Raw genomic sequence first — 17,532 nt, forward strand, 5'->3', positions numbered from 1 at the left:
TAGCCTTTAGTGAAAAAGTGGAGTTCAGTAACAGTGGAGTTCAAGCCCCAGTACCAGCATACACACACACACACACACACACACATATACAGAGAGAGAAAGAGATTACACACTACACACACACACACACACACACACATATACAGAGAGAGAGAGAGATTACACACTACACACACACACACATATACAGAGAGAGATTACACACTACACACACACACACACACACATATACAGAGAGAGAGAGATTACACACTACACACACACACACATATACAGAGAGATTACACACTACCCACACACATACACACACATATATACAGAGAGAGAGATTACACACTACACACACACACATACACACACACATATACAGAGAGAGAGATTACACACCACACACAAACATATATACAGAGAGAAAGATTACACACACACACACACATATACAGAGAGAGAGATTACACACCACACACACACACACACACATATACAGAGAGAGAGATTACACACCACACACACACACACATATATATACAGAGAGAGAGATTACACACTACACACACACACACACACAGCTAGGGAGTGGTCTCACTACTAGCACCAGCACCAACAGAAAAATGTCTACCTCCTGTGTTTCACTTCCACTCTCTGGACTCTCTTTCATACAATGGATAGATGTCATAAATGAATGTGGAGGGAATATGGGAGGTGCACACACAAAATCATGTGTTTATCCTCATTTTCTAAGCGTTCATCTAAATATTTCACTTGTCAAAATAGTTTAGTTAGACGAGTGTTTATTTTCTCCCAATAGCCTATGCACTATAGCAGAAGATAGACATCTAAAATATTTTGCTGGGAGAATAGATGGATTACTACGTGTGCTTCAGTTTCTTCTCATGCATTGACAGTTTCTCTTTTTAAGTCCATTCTAGTAAATAACTGGGAAGATTCCACTTCATAGCACTTCAGCTTCACCACCTCCCTCACCCTTCACCCCTTCTATCTTTTGTCCCTTTCTCCTCCACCCCTGCCCAAGCACAAAGAAATTCCACACTTCAAAATGCCTTTTCCCAGCTGCAGTGAGGGACTTGTCTCCTCCTGTGGCACCTTGTGATACCTCCTTTGCCCATAGCAGCAGTGTCCTCAAGGCGAACTTTCCTGCTGATTATGCCTGATAAAAATAACCAACATTATGGAAAACTTTACAATTCACAAAGCAATTTTCCTCAAGGTTAAGTCATTTGATTGTCATAATAACCCAGAAAGAAAGGCAAGGTATTAGTCCCTGCTACAAATGAGAATTCTGAGGCTCAGAGAGCTAAGTAGGTTGCTTAGAACAGAACAACTAGCACATGAACAAACTCTAACCATGATTTTCTCTCTCCATGCCCTCGTCTCTTCACACCAAATGGCACTGAATTCTACCTCTTGCTGTTTCTGAAATAGCTACCAGAAGACCACAGTCCACTAGTACCCAAACCCAGCTCTGCTATCCTTGGTTATAAATAGCCTCAGCAGTCATGCTCAGCCTCCTTTCTCTCATGTAATAAGAAACTAGTGGAAGCTAAGAGCCCGAGAAGGTCTTGTGTGGACAGAGGCTGCATGTACTGTGATCAAAGACCTCCTCCAGATATTCGCAGTACCTTCAAGAGTTCAGAGAAAGACTGGGCCTTCAACACTTCACATATGTGAGCGTTGAGCCCAGCTTTGTTGCCCTTGTTAATAATATTGGGTAAATTTGAATCTCTCTCAACTTCCAAAATATGGAAGAATACATTAGGATCAGAGGATGGTTTTGATCAACAGCTGAGATGGGAAATAAGAGTGCTAAGGGATAAGACCTCCATAGTGAAAGCTATCAGCAATGTTTATATAACAATATATGACAACAATAACAATACTATGCATATAAATAAGACATGGACAGAGTAAGGAAACAAAGGCTAGCTAAGTCAACTTTGCAACATGCTACTTAAGACACCATCACACATGTCCAGTATTGGTATTGATTCATCCTGCCTGAAATTTTGCATAAATAAAGAGGTGGGGGGGCTTCACAAAGTGCCATTCTTCATGCTTGAAGGAGCTGACTAAAATGTAATGAACCACACAGCACCAGCAAACGCCCTACAGTCTGTCTGTGATGGTACAACTGTGTTTAGGGAAATCTTGGATTTGTACTTTAATGAAAGAGCATCAGAAAATTCCCAGCTCATGAGAGTTACTAGGATACCACTCAGAGATTAAAACACAAGGTTTCCTGGTGTGGCTTTGCACAGCAAATTAGCTATGTGGTCCTGGAAGTAATTCTGGAGTTCCAAATTAGCAGCCTTGTTCTGGGAAAACACCACAGGTAATGAAACACTAGATCCACCAAGGTCCCTGACAGTTTTCATTTGACAAAATTAAGATAGGACATCATGAAGGATAAGAGAAGGTCTATGTGAAAAATAAATAAATTTTGTGCCCCTTTCAAGTTTTTGGGACAAATTTTTAAAAGGCTTATCTTGTGATGGTTAGCTTTGCCAGATAGCTAGCAAAATATTCTGTTGTACTGATGAGGAGGTTTCCAAAAAAGATTATCCCTTGACTCTATAGTGACTGGAGAAGACCAACTCCACAGATATGGGAGGGCATAGACTATCCACCGAGGGAATGAACAGGACAAAAATTCCACCCCCACCCCCAACAGCACATTCACTCTTCTTGATCAGGAATCTCCATTTTCCCCCTTGAACAACAACTCCTGGATCTCAAGCCATTGGATCCTAGAATTCACTGTTGTCTGTTCTGGTTCCCAGGCCTGTGGATGAGGACATAATCACACCACCATCTATTCCGAGACTCTCGCTTGCAAATGGCAGAAAGTGAGACTTATGAATCTCTATAATCATGTGAGCCAATTCCCATAAGAAATCTTTCCACACATAAGCACATAACACAGACACATACCAGCTCTATTTTTCTGGGGAACTTTGACTAACAATGGAAAGATAAGAAAGAAAAAAATCCTACTAAGAAGTAGAAAATGTGCTAATTTGAAGGGCTAAATCTTATGCAAGTATTCATTATCTAATTAAATAATAGGCATCATTTTTACATATAGAAGAGTTCTTTTGGCATAGAAGAAAATTTATAATTTGTTTTATTTATTTCATAGGCATTTTGTATACTCGTTGAGTGCCTTTTTTTCTAGATACTGTGCCAAATACAAGAATAAGAGCTAAGCCAGGCACTGGTGACTTGCACCTGTAATCCCAGCTACTCAGGAGTCTGAGATCTGAGTATCACTACTGGAAACCAGTAGTTCAAGCAGACTTTTCAATTCACTACCAAATTGCTCAAAATACAGCTGAGACTCAAGTGATAGAGTGCCAGACTTGAGCAGAAAAGCTAAACACAGCACCCAGTCCTTGAATTCTAGCTACAGTACTGGCACAACATTTTTTTTTAAGAATACAATCTAATTCATATCCTCAGCAAGCTTATGGTCTATATGATTTTGATAACAACATGGACATGCTGGAAAGTTGTATCTTCTATTGTAGGCTATTATACCTTCTCTTATTCCACATACTCTTCTTGAACCTTTCAATGAATTTCTGCATGATACACTGGAATGTAGCTCCCTGGGCAGAGTGGGTGACCCACTTTTAGTTAAGAGGATGCAAAAAAAAGGTGACATTGACTTCCAAGGCTAAGTCCTCAGAGGCAAATGGCATTGGCTCTGCCTTCCAGGATCTTTACTCATGAAGCCTTCAGCCAGCATCCAGCAGTCTGACAGCCCCAAGGGTGTCAAGCTGTGCAGAAGCACAAACAGGTCCATGTAGACAGACTACATCTGCAGTCTCTGAGATATCATGAAAAGTGCGAGATGCTCAGCTAGCTAACAGATGTTACCATTTTTCCTTCCCACTCTTCCAGCCACAGCCATCAATTAACTGCAACCAATGAGGAACTACCTAGAGTCTATAAATTTGCAATCCTCAGAAGATGCTGGAGATAAGGTGGTTGTTCTCACTACACAACTCAGTAAGTTTAGTGGCGATTGGCTCTTTTATTTATTTATTTTTGGTTGGTCGTGGGGCATGAACTCTGGGCCTGGGCATTGTCCCTTAGGTTTTCAGCTCAAGGCTAGCACTCTACCACTTGAGTCACAACACCACTTCCAGCTTTTTCTGCTTCTGTGGTGCTAAGAAGTCAAACTCAGGGCTTCATGCATGCAACGCAAACACTCTATCACTGAGCCACCTTCCCAGCCCCAGTGATTGGCTCGTAATAACTACAATGAAGGGCCTTGAGATTGAGCCCTGTCTGCTTTGTCCACTCTTTGTGGTGAGCAGCATGTCTGGAACATAGTAAGTACTCAATATCTACCTGATGAATTTCGTTGAATAGAGGTCGGTGCTAGGTACATGGGGAACACAGAGGAAAAATGATTAATAGCACTGATGAATAGGAAGCTCTTCACAGAGGAGACCATAAATCAAGTAGATCTCAAAGGAAGAATCAATATTTTAATGAGATAAGAATAAGGAAAGCAGGCAGAAGGGACTGAAAATGCAAGATCACAGTAATGTTCAGCTGGTGGAGAGCATCAGTAACTTATTAGGAGTAAGTCGGGCATGTGATGGGCCATGTGGCCAGATAGGAAGGCTGGGTCATGGCACAAGAGGCCTTAAATGTTTACCTGATCAGAGATCCACTATGAAGAACCACTAAACTCTTAGTCCCAAGCCAAGGCCCCTCCTGAGTTAGGCCAGCATCCTACTCATCCTCAAACTAGGCTCATCACGTTTCTAGACATGAAGTACAAATCCTTTCAGCTCTCTAATCTGCAAGATGGTCTGGGGTTTCTAAAGAACTTCTCACCTGCCAGAGACACAGGTGAAGAGGACTCAGAAATGGGGTCTATGCTCTGCTTTCCCAACAGTTCTCCATATTTAAAAAAAAACCTTGTTCAAGAATCCTTATGGATTCCTTATGATCTGAAGGAAGATAGCATAGTTCTCCAAGCAGTTTTTTTTAATTAAGTTTTTTTATTGTGAAAATACTGTACCAAGGAGTCACAGTTACATGAGCAAGGTAATGAGTACATTTCTTATCCAGCCTTGCTGCCTCCTTTGTTCTCCCCTTCCATCTCTTCCCTCCCACATCCTCAGCTACAACCCGCCACCTCCAAGCAATCTTTTTGTTAAAGGAATATAAAACTATTTATTGACCACTCTTCACCATTATTTACAATAAAGTAAACAATAAACAGTTGGGTCACATTCTGATTACTACAAAGTTGTTTCTCTGGCTTTTGTGGAACCAGTAATCCAATACTGAAAGAAAAAAACTGAGCTTACATGTAAGGAGTGAGTTGTGGTAAAGAAAAGCATGCAGGTCAATAATTATAAAAATTTGATCATATAGGCCAGCAGGCCCTAAATAGTCAAAAATCTCTAACCAGTTGAGTTTACATTTCCATAAACTGAGTCTTAGATCATGACCCATGAACTTTTAGTATACAGATTCCAATATTTTGTTAAGGAATGCTCACTACAGTAACATTTAATGAAAGGAAATCAACATTTGTCTAATTTTCTCATCTGGATGAGGAAAGTTGTTGGTAGTGATAATTTTTTTCCTTTCAAGAAGTTTTGCAAACCTATTGCATTTGTCTATCTATGGCAGAGGCAGGAGGACCTAAAGTTTGAGGCTAGCCTGGCTACCTAGTAAGTTCAAGGCCAGCCTGACCTGCCTAGTGACCCTGTCTCAAAACAAAACAAAGCTAAACTAAACTAAAACAAGGGCCAGGGATGTAACTCAGTGATACAACATAATTTGCCTATTTATGCAAGGCTCTGGGTCTGATGCCCAACACCTCTAAACAAGCAAAATCTCCAAAACAAAAAAAACTACCTATGTATTTTGTTTACACACACACACACACACAAATCATAATAGTCCTTCAACATAGCAGTTAAAGACAAGCTCCTTTGATTAATGTCCAAAAAATATTGCCTAATATTTTAAAAATCACAACCTGTTCCTGGATGCAGAGGAAATACACTATGGAATTAAATATTCTTCTCTGATAAAGGAAACAACTGCAGAAAGCCTTTATTATATTTGTTCAAAGTAACCAGTGCTATTGAGGAAACAAACCAAAAAACTCAACAACTCCTCCAATACTTTCAAAACCATTATCAAACTTGATTTTCTTTAGAATGTAATTATTATTTCACAGCATTAATTAAGAAACCAAGATTCAGATTATATATATATATATGTATAAATGTGTATATATATATATGTATGTATATATATAACAATGCAAACAATTATTGAGCTTCATCTTCTGGACAAGAATGCCAAGTTAGTCTGTCTTCATATAAAGCATTTACAATCTAAGGACATTTCATATTCGCCTCTTTTGTCAGCACCAAGTTAGCTTCATTTGAATCTTTCCATTTCATGAGAAACATCAATTCTCCAGTGCTGTCTGTGGCACCAACTATTTGTTCAGGATCTAGACCCCTGGCAAAGCCCCTTGGCTTGTTGGCAGTATCTCTTTGCTTCTTTGATTTGCTATCATCAGATTCACTGTCTGATAAAGATTTTCTTTTTGTACCATCCTTTTGTTTTAACCAGCTTTTTGAGAATTGAGAAATGCTTCAATTAATTCTGTACAATCTAAATGTTCTTCAGGTTTCCAAGGATTATCAGCATCAGTAAATCCCTTCTACTTCAGGAAATGGACTTGCCTCCTTGTGTGTCTTTTTTCCCCATGTAGTAAGCACTGTAGGGAAAACCCATGCCTGAAGATGCCTAGAGATCTACCTGTCAAATATAGAACGCCAATCCAGAGGACCAAGTACAGAAAGGCATTTGGCCCTTTATCAGGATCTCTCACTGTCAAATGTAGCCCTACAGTAACACTGATAGTCTTGACTTCATTGCAAAGACACAACTAGATAGCCAATATATAATGTTTATTAGTGCCAAATCATTCATGAATATTAATTTACTTAACCACTATAAAACTCTATTAAGTAACCCACGCATCTATGGCTCATGCCTGTAATCCTAGCTACTCAGGAGGCTGAGATCTGAGGATCATGGTTCAAAGCCAGCCCGGGCAGGAAAGTCCCTGAGACTCATCTCCAATTAATACCAAAATAGCCAGAATTGAAACGACGTCTTAAGTGGTAAGTAGAGTGCTAGCCTTGAGAGAAAAGCTCAGGGACAGCACCTAGGCCCTGAGTTCAAGCTCCAGAGCTAACACACACACACACACACACACACCTCAATGAAGTAAGAGAAGATGAAACAACAGCCTCATGTTGAGATTTACATCCTAATCCTTGGAACCTGTGAATATACATATATGTATATACATATGTATATACATATATGTATATATATGTATGTATATATGTATGTGTGTATATATGTATGTATGTTAAGCAACATGGAAAAAGGGAATTAAGAAATTAAGATTACTAATAAAATGGACTTAAGAAAAGCTTCTCATAGAATAGCCAGGCAGCTCAAAAGTACTTACAATGGCCCTTCAAAATGAAGAAAGAGTTGCAGAGTGAACCATCAGGAGAAAAACTTGACTGATATATGTTGGATTTGAATATGGAGCATCATATAAGCCAAGAAATACAGGTAACTTTCCCTGCCCCACTCTATCTACCAGAAGGCATTGTGGCCCTGACAATATTTTGATTTTTAGCTCAGTGAGTCTCATTTCCTTTTTCCCTCAATATTGGAGTTTGAACTCATTCTGTGGCTATTTTCACTTTTTTGCTCAAGGCTGGTGCTATGCCACTTAAGCCATAGCACTACTTCTGGTCTTTTGGTGGTTGATTGGAGATAAAATATCATAGACTTTTCTGCTCCTGCTGGATTTGAAGCTCAATCTAAGCCTCTTGAATATCTAGGATTACAGGTATGAACCACTGGCACCTGCCCATTTCAATCTTTTGATCTGAAGAATTAGAAGATAATCAGTTTATGCTGTTTTTAGCATACTCCTTTGGAGTGTGCTGCCAGTATTTTCCTCAGTTATGTTAGAAACAGGTGAGAAGAGGCATTCCATTAACGAACAGGGAAGAGAAGATGGTGACAAACGTTCTGTGAGCATCTCCTGCTGGGTGTGCTCCTGAGACACTGGCTGCAGGTGCAGTGCATCTGAGAGACCTGTGATATTAAATGGTCAGCTCAGCGCAAGCTCAGCACTTTAGAAAGAACCTTTGCAGCATTGCACTCTAAAAGGAGGGAGGGAAATTTCTTACCTTTTACCTTAGAGACTGAGCAAAAAAAAGGGAGAAAAAGGGTGATGCTCTTCATTGTCTATTCCTCATAATAAATGAAGAACACTATTTTAAAATGCTTACAAAGGCAGAGAAAGATCCTGGTCTTTTTTTTTTTGAGAGAAGAAAAACAGGTGATAATTTTTGTGAAGCATGGATATATGAATTGCCTAGGGTTAGAAAATACATTGTCAGAAATAAAACTGGTAAATTTTTCAATTTGCTACAAGATGTGAAAGGCCAGGCTTCATTTCCCTCCCCTCCCCGCCCCCCCCCCGCCCCAGGCAGCACTTGAGAATAGAAGGTGGACCCTTTGAAGTAAATAAGAAGCATGATTCTTGTGGTTTAATAGTGCTGTCATCTTTTCATGAACTTTCTTCCTTCAAAAATTAAAATAACAAATAAATAAAGGTAATGGCAGGCCTTGCCCAGGGATTTTCTTAGAATGAAGTAGAATGTCTCTACTTATTTACCTACTTCTATCACAGATGGTATTCTGCCCTTAAAATTTTTCTACTAGGGAAGAGAATATTCAGGTCTCTGGATAAGTCTTTAGCCTCAGTTTCCTTTTCTGTAAAAATGAGACAATGATTGTAAACCTTAAAAGATTCATCACATAGGCAAAGAGATGGCTCATTGCCAGCACAAGTTTATGCGGGGGGGAGGGGGGGGGAAGGAAGGGGAGGGGAGCACGAGGGGGGGGAGGATCATCCAAAAGCTAGAGATTATAGTCACTAACACACTAACAGATGGCAGAGTTTCAGAAGACAAGTGGGTCATTTGAAAGACATAGGGGAGGGGAAGCTGTGGATCAGTGGGTGAAGGGAAGGGAGTTGGGGTCTGGCCTAAAACAAGATTTTCATGGGGGTGACATAGGCATCACTTGTGGTGGGGCCAGATGTGATCTAACTGAGTCATAGCTAATAACAAAGAAAGAACTGCCAAAGGCCTCATGATGGGAGCATCATGGTCAAGCAAATCTGATGTTTCTGCTTTTTGTTCTTATTGTTAAAAGAAATGGGGAGAGGTAGATGCAGGGGTGCAAGGGCTCTTCTGGATTCTTCCTATGGAGGAGAGGCCTGACCTAAGGTGGGGTAGTAGGGTTAAAAGCAGGAGATATGGTCAGTTAGATTCATTTCCAGTAGCTACAGTATCAGCTGGTAGTGGTCACTTGAAGAGATGAACGTCATCTGCATATTTTTGAGTCATTTTTTAAAAAAAGAATCAAAGCATCAGAAGAAGAAAATGTAACAAGAATTAGTAATGCATAAGCCAAACATCTATATTAGGGAGAGTAAGAATAGGGCCCCTGGATTGGTACCAACCAGGGGAGCCAACTAGAGAAGGAAGATCATCAGCCCCAGGAGTTAACTGTTTGCCTCTGGAACTATGCAAGCCTTATTTACATAGAATCAACATTCTTCCTGTAAGAACAGTACATATATTCCACCCTGCTCTGCTGTTTGCTCAACCCTCTGTGGTTTTGAAGCACTACAGCTGCAAGGGAGTATATCCGTCTCTGGATACCAGTTATTGAGGTGAACACTCCATGCTTGAATCACAGTTGAGAAAGTTCTATAACAGCCAAGAAAGTTCGATAGTTTATTTCTGGGATGACGTTGCTCACTATGCCTGTGCTGCACCTCCCCCATGACCCACAACTGCAGCTGACATGGGTAGAATATATGTTGCTCATTTGGATTGTGGTATTGAGAATGAGATGGGGGGCCATTGCAGAAATACCAAGGACTTGGTCATCTGAGAAAACTGAATCAGGGGGAAACAAATAAGGCAAATTGTCAGAAGAAAAAGAGACATCAACTCAGCTGACTACCAATTTCTCAAAGAGGGAAAATGGGAGCCAAGGCGGAGGTTGAGGAAGATGGTAAGTGTGTGTGAGGTTATAGACAGGAATTTGTGTTGAAGAAGAAGAGGAGTTGGTGCTCAGGAATCCTATAAGAGAAAATCAAGTGAGGGAGCCTGAGCAGGATCAAAGTCCAAGAAAGATTTTTAGGGAGGTGTGATAGGTGGAGCCCCTTTTTCCCCCTTAAGCAGAAGGATTTACTGACAGAAGACAAGATTAACATAAGATGGCCTAGCGTAGAGATAGACAAAGGCTTGAAAATATGGAATTGCAACCTTTTCCCATTGTGTTAGACAAAGTTTTCAAGATCGTATTGAATTTGGAAATCAAAAATGTCCTGTTTAATCGATATTGAGTCATTGTCCAATTTGCATTGCTGCCAGATGATGTTGCAGTAAAGATGAGTCATGTAGACTTTCTATTATCAAAGAGCTCGAGTTGTTGCTCGTTTTTATGGACATTTCCTATCAGAGTGTCCCTCCATGAGCATATAAGGTCCTTTTCGGAGGTTGGTAACTTTACTTCCCCACCTCTGAGTCAGAGACAGCATGCCATGAGACAGAAGACCTGTCTAAGCAGTGCTTCTGGATGGACAGACTGTTCAGAGCAGCTGGAGCATCCCAACTGTCCATCAGTTCAACGTAGCTGTGGGCCTGTACTTCCAGGTAGCCCTGCGAGGAAGCAGGTCACCTCTGACCACCCCAGGGGTGGAAGTCCTCAGGGTCCCTTTTACGTGACAACAGGGCTGGTTTTAGAATCCTAGACCCTTCCTACTTAGAGGAAAGCAAAAAGAGAAACTCAAAAAGAGAACAAAAAGAGGACTCATTAGAAATGAAGGCCTATATTAAATGGTGGGTCCCAAAATGGAGTGTGGTCCCTGACTGAGTTGTTAAGGCAGGGGAAGAAAATGAACGCAAGAGAGACAGACATAATAGGAGACTGAATTTGGCAGAAATGAGACTAGCTAAAGGGAAAGAAGGAGAGGGAAAGATGAACAGAGGACAAAGATGACTCACATCCCGCTCAAGCCTGGGATGCTCTCTCAGAGAGACAAACAAAAATTGAACCTACACCCTGTCCCAAGTTTGGATGCAAATGGGTATAGGAAATACAAAGAGACAACTCAATGACAGCACAGGTTTATCTGGGAGCAAAACCAGCCAAAAGTTAAAGCAAGGTTTTAAAGAGAAGGGGCAAGTGGGTCACTGGAAAGGCATGGGTGAAGGGCTGTGGATCAGTGGGTATAAGGAAATAGGTTGGAATGTGGTCTGCAGGGTTTCTATGGGGTAACTAAGGAAGGTAGATTGCATTTGGGACAAGGATATTGCATGTGGTTGGACCAGCTATTGTGCTTAATGGGCCACATCCAAAAAGTGCAATAGAGTGTTTTGATTATTATAGCTAAAGGTACGCAAAATACTGGGGGCAGGGAAGGGCACGCAAGATGGAGGCACCATGGCTAAGTGAACCTAACAGTGCTATTTCAACTCAAGATGTTATTTTGGAACTTCCACAATAGGTAATAGCACATGCTTTAGCTATGAATTTTATTCTCTTCTTCGTACCTGCTGCTTTTTTTCTCTTTTGGTATGTTGGTACTGGGTCTTAAACTCAAGGCCTCTCATTTTTTCCTTGACATTTTTGCTCAAGACTGGTGTTCTACCAGGAGCCACACCTCCACATTCTATTTCCTTTATGCCTATTCTTTAGAGCAGACCTTGAAATCAGAGAAAGAAGATATCTCCCCTCATTTTCTCCTTGTGTTTATAACCAGCTTGTGGCTAATCTCTAAATCCTCAATAATTGTCTGCCAATTTCCAGGCAGCATCTTCCAAATAGAAACTCAGTAAAGAACATACTACATCTTCTCTACATCCAGTGTGAGACACAGGAGAACACAACTGGAGACATGGAGAAGAGAATTGCATACTGTCTCTTAAAGACTCTTTCACAGAGGCAGTACCTCAGAGTACCTTAGAACCTCAGAGTTCATTGGTTAGAATTAGCCCTTTAACCCACACTGCCTACAATGGGACTGGGGGAAAAACGGGTAGATGGACAGTAGTATAGAAGCAAATCTGTGTGTTATAGAGGGTTTCAAGAAAACCAGATACAAATCTTTTCTAACAGAGCTCATCTGGCCCTAAGAAGAACATTTATTTCTCTAGGAAGGTTGAACAGACAGATTACACTCTAGTTTCTTCCAAGCTCTGTAATACAATCACATTTTGTGAGTTCAACAGCAATTTGAATATTTAGAATTCAAGGGAAAGAATAGCCAATAGTACTGAGATCAAGGAGGAATGCTATAAGTTTCATGTCTAGAAAATAAAAGTCAGCAGAATATCAAAAAGAAAAAGAATTTTAAACAATGCGAAGTTCATAGCTTATTTCAAACAAGACTCTCAATCAGGCATTTCCCATCATGTTTGTAGGCCCGCATGATTCTTCAAAAAAGAAATTTAACAAGTTATCAAAGGCAAATGCCCATATATGTTGATCCTATGATTTTTACATTGAGACTTTCATTTAAAGAAACATCCCCTGAAATTCTCAAAAATTAAAAATGTGTCACAATATTATTTATAATTTAAAAATAATTGGAAGTGGCCAGGAAGATTAGCTGTAAACTCTGCTGTATACATCCAGTAAGCTGTAATATATATATAAATTAATATTTTCATGAAGAAATAATTAGACAAGTACCAGATGACAGCCTCTACTCAGAAAAAGTGTTAATTCATGCAAGTCAAGGCAAGTAAAGAATCCTTCCAGTCTACAGACGACCAATGAGACATGTCAACTAAATTCAGCATCCATCCCTAATAGAATTTGGCTTAGAAATGTATGTTTATAAAAGACATTGTTGGAAACAACAAGAAAAATTTGAATAAAGAACTTTCCTTAAAGTTTGTGAGACTCATATCCAATTAACTACCAAAAAGCCAGAAGTGAAGCTGAGTCAAGTGGTAGAATGTTAGCCTTGAGCAAAAAACACTCAAGGACAATGGCCAGGCTCTGAGTTCAAGCCCTGGGACCAGGAAAACACACACAAAAGATAGAAATAACAAAAAAATGTATCTTTGTTCCTGGGAGCTATGTGCCAACATAGTTAGGAATAAGAATTGTAAAATCTTTTATTTTGACTTCAAATGATTTAAAACATAATATTAATTTAAAACATAAAGATAAATGATAAAATAACAATTGCTGAATCTTTATATCATTACAATTTGTTTTAAATATTTTTGAGACTATAAATTTAAAATAAGATGCTCATTTGGAAAGTATTTATGACATAAGGTTTAAATGAAAAATCCAGGCAACATTAACCATGTATCTTGTGAGCTCTTCTCTCCCGGTAGAAAACTATACTATCGTATACTAGAAGGAAAATACTGAAACTTTAACAATAGCTGAGTTTGGTAGGAGGATTGAGCAGGGAACACTTTTACCTTCCATTTTTTAATACTTTCTTCACTTTTCTAATAACCATCTATCACTTTTATAATAAAAAAAACTTTATAAAAAAAACCACCAAGCAACCAAGTGCCACAGGAACAGTCATTTTTCCCATCTTCCCAACTTTCAGCCTAAAGCCAAAATGGAGAGCAATGAGAGATGGAAATGAGCATGAGCTGCTGGCTATGGGGGTATGAAAATCATAGTCCAGAGTTGTCAAGTGACCTTTAATGAAACCTGTCTGAGATGGAAAAATCATAGTCTTGCAGGCTGAAGACTTGATGTACAATTTAGCTTTAGTGTCACCATGGGGCTGCTGGGTATATCCCAGCTGTAAGATTTATGGCCATCCTGAGACATCTTTTTGAATTTGGCTGATTCTTCACAAACTTAGATTTCAAGTTCAGATGGTACAGAATAGCTAACCATGGCTTTTGATCACAGGCTAATGGGCCCGGCCTAATGAGCTCATAAGCCTGTAAGCCTTTTTCATGGCAGGTATGGTCAGCATCCTCTCAGGCCCTAGGAGACAATCCAGGAACTCTTCTCTATCTCCTAGCTAGATTCTTCTAACTGAGCTCATTCTCTGACTTCATTCTGACTCCTGTTCTCTAAACTTGCTCTCCCACTTCCCCAACTCATCCTAAAACAGAAGTCCTGCCTCTTGTCTATCTGAAACAATTTAGCATCCTCGACATTCCTCTTTCTTTATCATAAGACTTTGGCTAAACATCCTTTAAAATAAATCTCCCTTTCAGTTGAGCATTATAACTCCAGCACTCAGGAAGTTAAAACAGGAGGATCACAAATTAGAGATCAGCCTGGGCTACACAGGAAGACATTGCCTCAAAAAATTATCAAGAAGTCACGTTCCATTTGTTCTACTCACCCAGAAAATTCTCCTGACTCTTCACTCCTCTCTCCCAAATCCATTAGTCTATATCTTATTAGACCCACATCTATCCTTGGAATCCAATCCAGTTCCTCTCACCTCTCTAGGCTAACATTTCTGACCATTCTCCGGGCATTCAGACCCTTGCTTGAACTAGAGATGTAGCTATCAACATTATCAAGTCCCGTCAAGGGAAACTTTCCCCTGTTTTGCTTGGAGGTTACAATGATCCTTAAATATCTTCTTGCTGAACATGACAGGGCAGGCTATCAACCCAGGTTGATAGTTAAGCTAAGATCTTCAGTGCCAGTGCTTCACAAAGCGGCAGTCAGGTGGGTGGCTCTCTGACCTGAGGGACTTATGCTCCCCCCTCATAATTATCCTCACCCCACCTGATTAAAAACAAGAAAAAACCACTTGTGTCAATTCTCAAGATAAAGCAAAATGCCTGTATCCTGATGTACTCTTTCTGTACCTATTGAACCAATGAAAAGTCATCAACCTGCATTCACACCTCTCAGGTTATGTTTTTTTCTAATAGATCACTAGAGAAATAGAAAAATTGAAACAGAAACATATCCGTGTTTTACTGCCTGTCACATAGACTGCCTTTGCTCTGGATTCAAGGATGCACTGCCTTTTCTTCCCCCTCGTCATTTGTCTTGTCTGAGCAACGTCATGTTTCTCCACTAGTGGACTTTTTCCATCAGCACACAACATGCTCCAGTATCTCCCATCCTGAAGAGAAATGCTTTTCATCCCCTTTTCTCCTCCAGCCAATGGCCCCTCTGTTCCCTTCTTAACACCTTCAAAGAGTTAGCTCTAGTGCCTGCCTTTATTTTTTCCAATATCCATGTTCTATTTCTTTTTTTTCTCAAACTACTCTAATTTTAGGAATTATAGCACTCCTTTCGGGTCTACTAGTGAGCTCCCCATTGTTGAGGGCAGCAGTCACTCTTCTGTTCTTATTCTCTTCACTCAGCCTCATTGAACAGCACCTCCTTCTTGGACAATTCCCTCCTCTTAGATTTCTGTGATGACATTGTACTTTTCTGGCTGCCCTCTGACCGAACTGACCCCCTCATTGGTCTTCCTGGCTGACTCCTCTTCTTTGCTAGACTTCTGACTGCTGGACTGTACCCTGAGATCAGCTCCAGAACATGAGCAGTTTTCTTTTAAACTCTCTATGTTCTCCCCAAAACAGATAACCATGCTGAAGATTGATATGTTCACAACAACCACTCGTCTGCATGCCAAACTCATAGGGACAGATCTTAGGTGATTAAAGGCAGTGGAAATTCAATGCAATCTAATAGAATTCAACTCATCTTCTACCCCTTTCTCCATCTCTGTTTCTGTTTCTATCTCTCTGTCTTTCGTTATCTTTCTTTAAATCTGTGTATCTGGCCCTCTGTGTTTGTGTCTCTATTCCTCTTTTTGTCTCTGTCTCTCTTTCTGTCTCTCACTAACATATACACACACATACACATACACACACATAGGTGTGTGTGGGCACACATAGCACATGAAAATCACACTACACCCCAAGTTCTCTCCATCTCACTGAACAGCTAGTTCTAAAATAAAGAAATCCTCTTTAAAAAAATTTTCTTTCCTTATCCTCACACCTCCAATCCTGAAAAACATGAATTTTACCTTCAAACTACTTCTCAAATTCATCAGCATTTCATGTAGCTGCTCCCAACTACATGGCTGTTTAACTATCATGCTGCAGTGGCCTAAGTAATTGTTCTAGTCCAGTACCTTTCCATGAAAATACTCTCTATACCCTGCCAGGGCAACCTTTCTAAAATATAAATTACATATTGATACTAACTTCTTCAGCCTACCCTAAAATGAAATCCTAATGTGGCTTCCTAAAATAATATGTATGATGTCATGGCATACAAGAATTAAGGTGACTGGGTAACCTCTCCTATTCCATCTCTACCCTCCTTGTTGCTCACCATGCTCCAAACAATCTATCTCTGTTCCTTAAACATGTCAATTTCTTTCCTGCCTTTGCACTTGGCTGGTATTGTACACTCCCCTCAGTTCCACACATGGCTAGGTTCTTCTTTTTCAATCATACTTCTAGTCCAGTACTTTGCTAGTTAACTTGAGATGGAATGTCTCAGATACTTCATTTCAGGTTGACTTCATGCCCCAATTCTGTAGCTGGGCATACAGATATGAGCCACTGACCCCTGGCTTATGGATGGTTTCTTCAGTTTAAGATTTGTCTCCTCATAAATACTGTGCTAATTTCTAATATGAATTAATACCCCTCACTCTTAGTTACTTTATTTCAATTCTCAATGCATTTACCACCATAGACATTTATCTTGTTCTTTCTAGAGTTATTGGAGTATTGTTCATTTGTCCCCTAGACTGAATGCTCCATGACAGCAGGAACTTAAGCAAGGTGGCTACCATGCCATTCATATTTCAGCATGGAATTAGAGCAGGACCTCAAAGCATTCATTAGTAAATTAAGAAATGCATTTCTGATGACAAAAAAACCCTCAAAAGAGAGAGGCACACAGGGAGGTTTGGAAGAGAGAAAATGTCTAAAGGAAAATACGTTCTATAAAATGACAGTCATATTCTAGTCTTCCTACTCAGCTTTCTGTGTTTGCGAAAGTTTGGCCTCAGAAAAGATGGGATAAAACACTCGGGGGTGGGGGTGGGATTCCTTCCTGAAGGGAGCCTCTGTTCTCAGGGAGACTTGGGCCAGCATGTGCTCCTTAAATAGCTTCCCACAGCTCCTTGATGAACAGGGCCACCGGCCAGGCCAGCAGCTCCTACAATGGAGTAAGCTGTTGGTGCCTGGGGGACCCCACCAACACTTCAATACTTAGAATATTTTTGGTTCCTGTGCTAGCTTTCTTATCATTGTGATGGAATGCCTAACAGAAAGAAAGAAAGAAAGAAAGAAAGAAAGAAAGAAAGAAAGAAAGAAAGAAAGAAAGAAAGAAAGAAAGAAAGAAAGAAAGAAAGAAAGGAAG

The sequence above is a fragment of the Dipodomys ordii genome, unplaced genomic scaffold, assembly GCF_000151885.1.
Source record: "Dipodomys ordii isolate 6190 unplaced genomic scaffold, Dord_2.0 Scaffold110, whole genome shotgun sequence".
Classification (NCBI taxonomy): Eukaryota; Metazoa; Chordata; class Mammalia; order Rodentia; family Heteromyidae; genus Dipodomys; species Dipodomys ordii.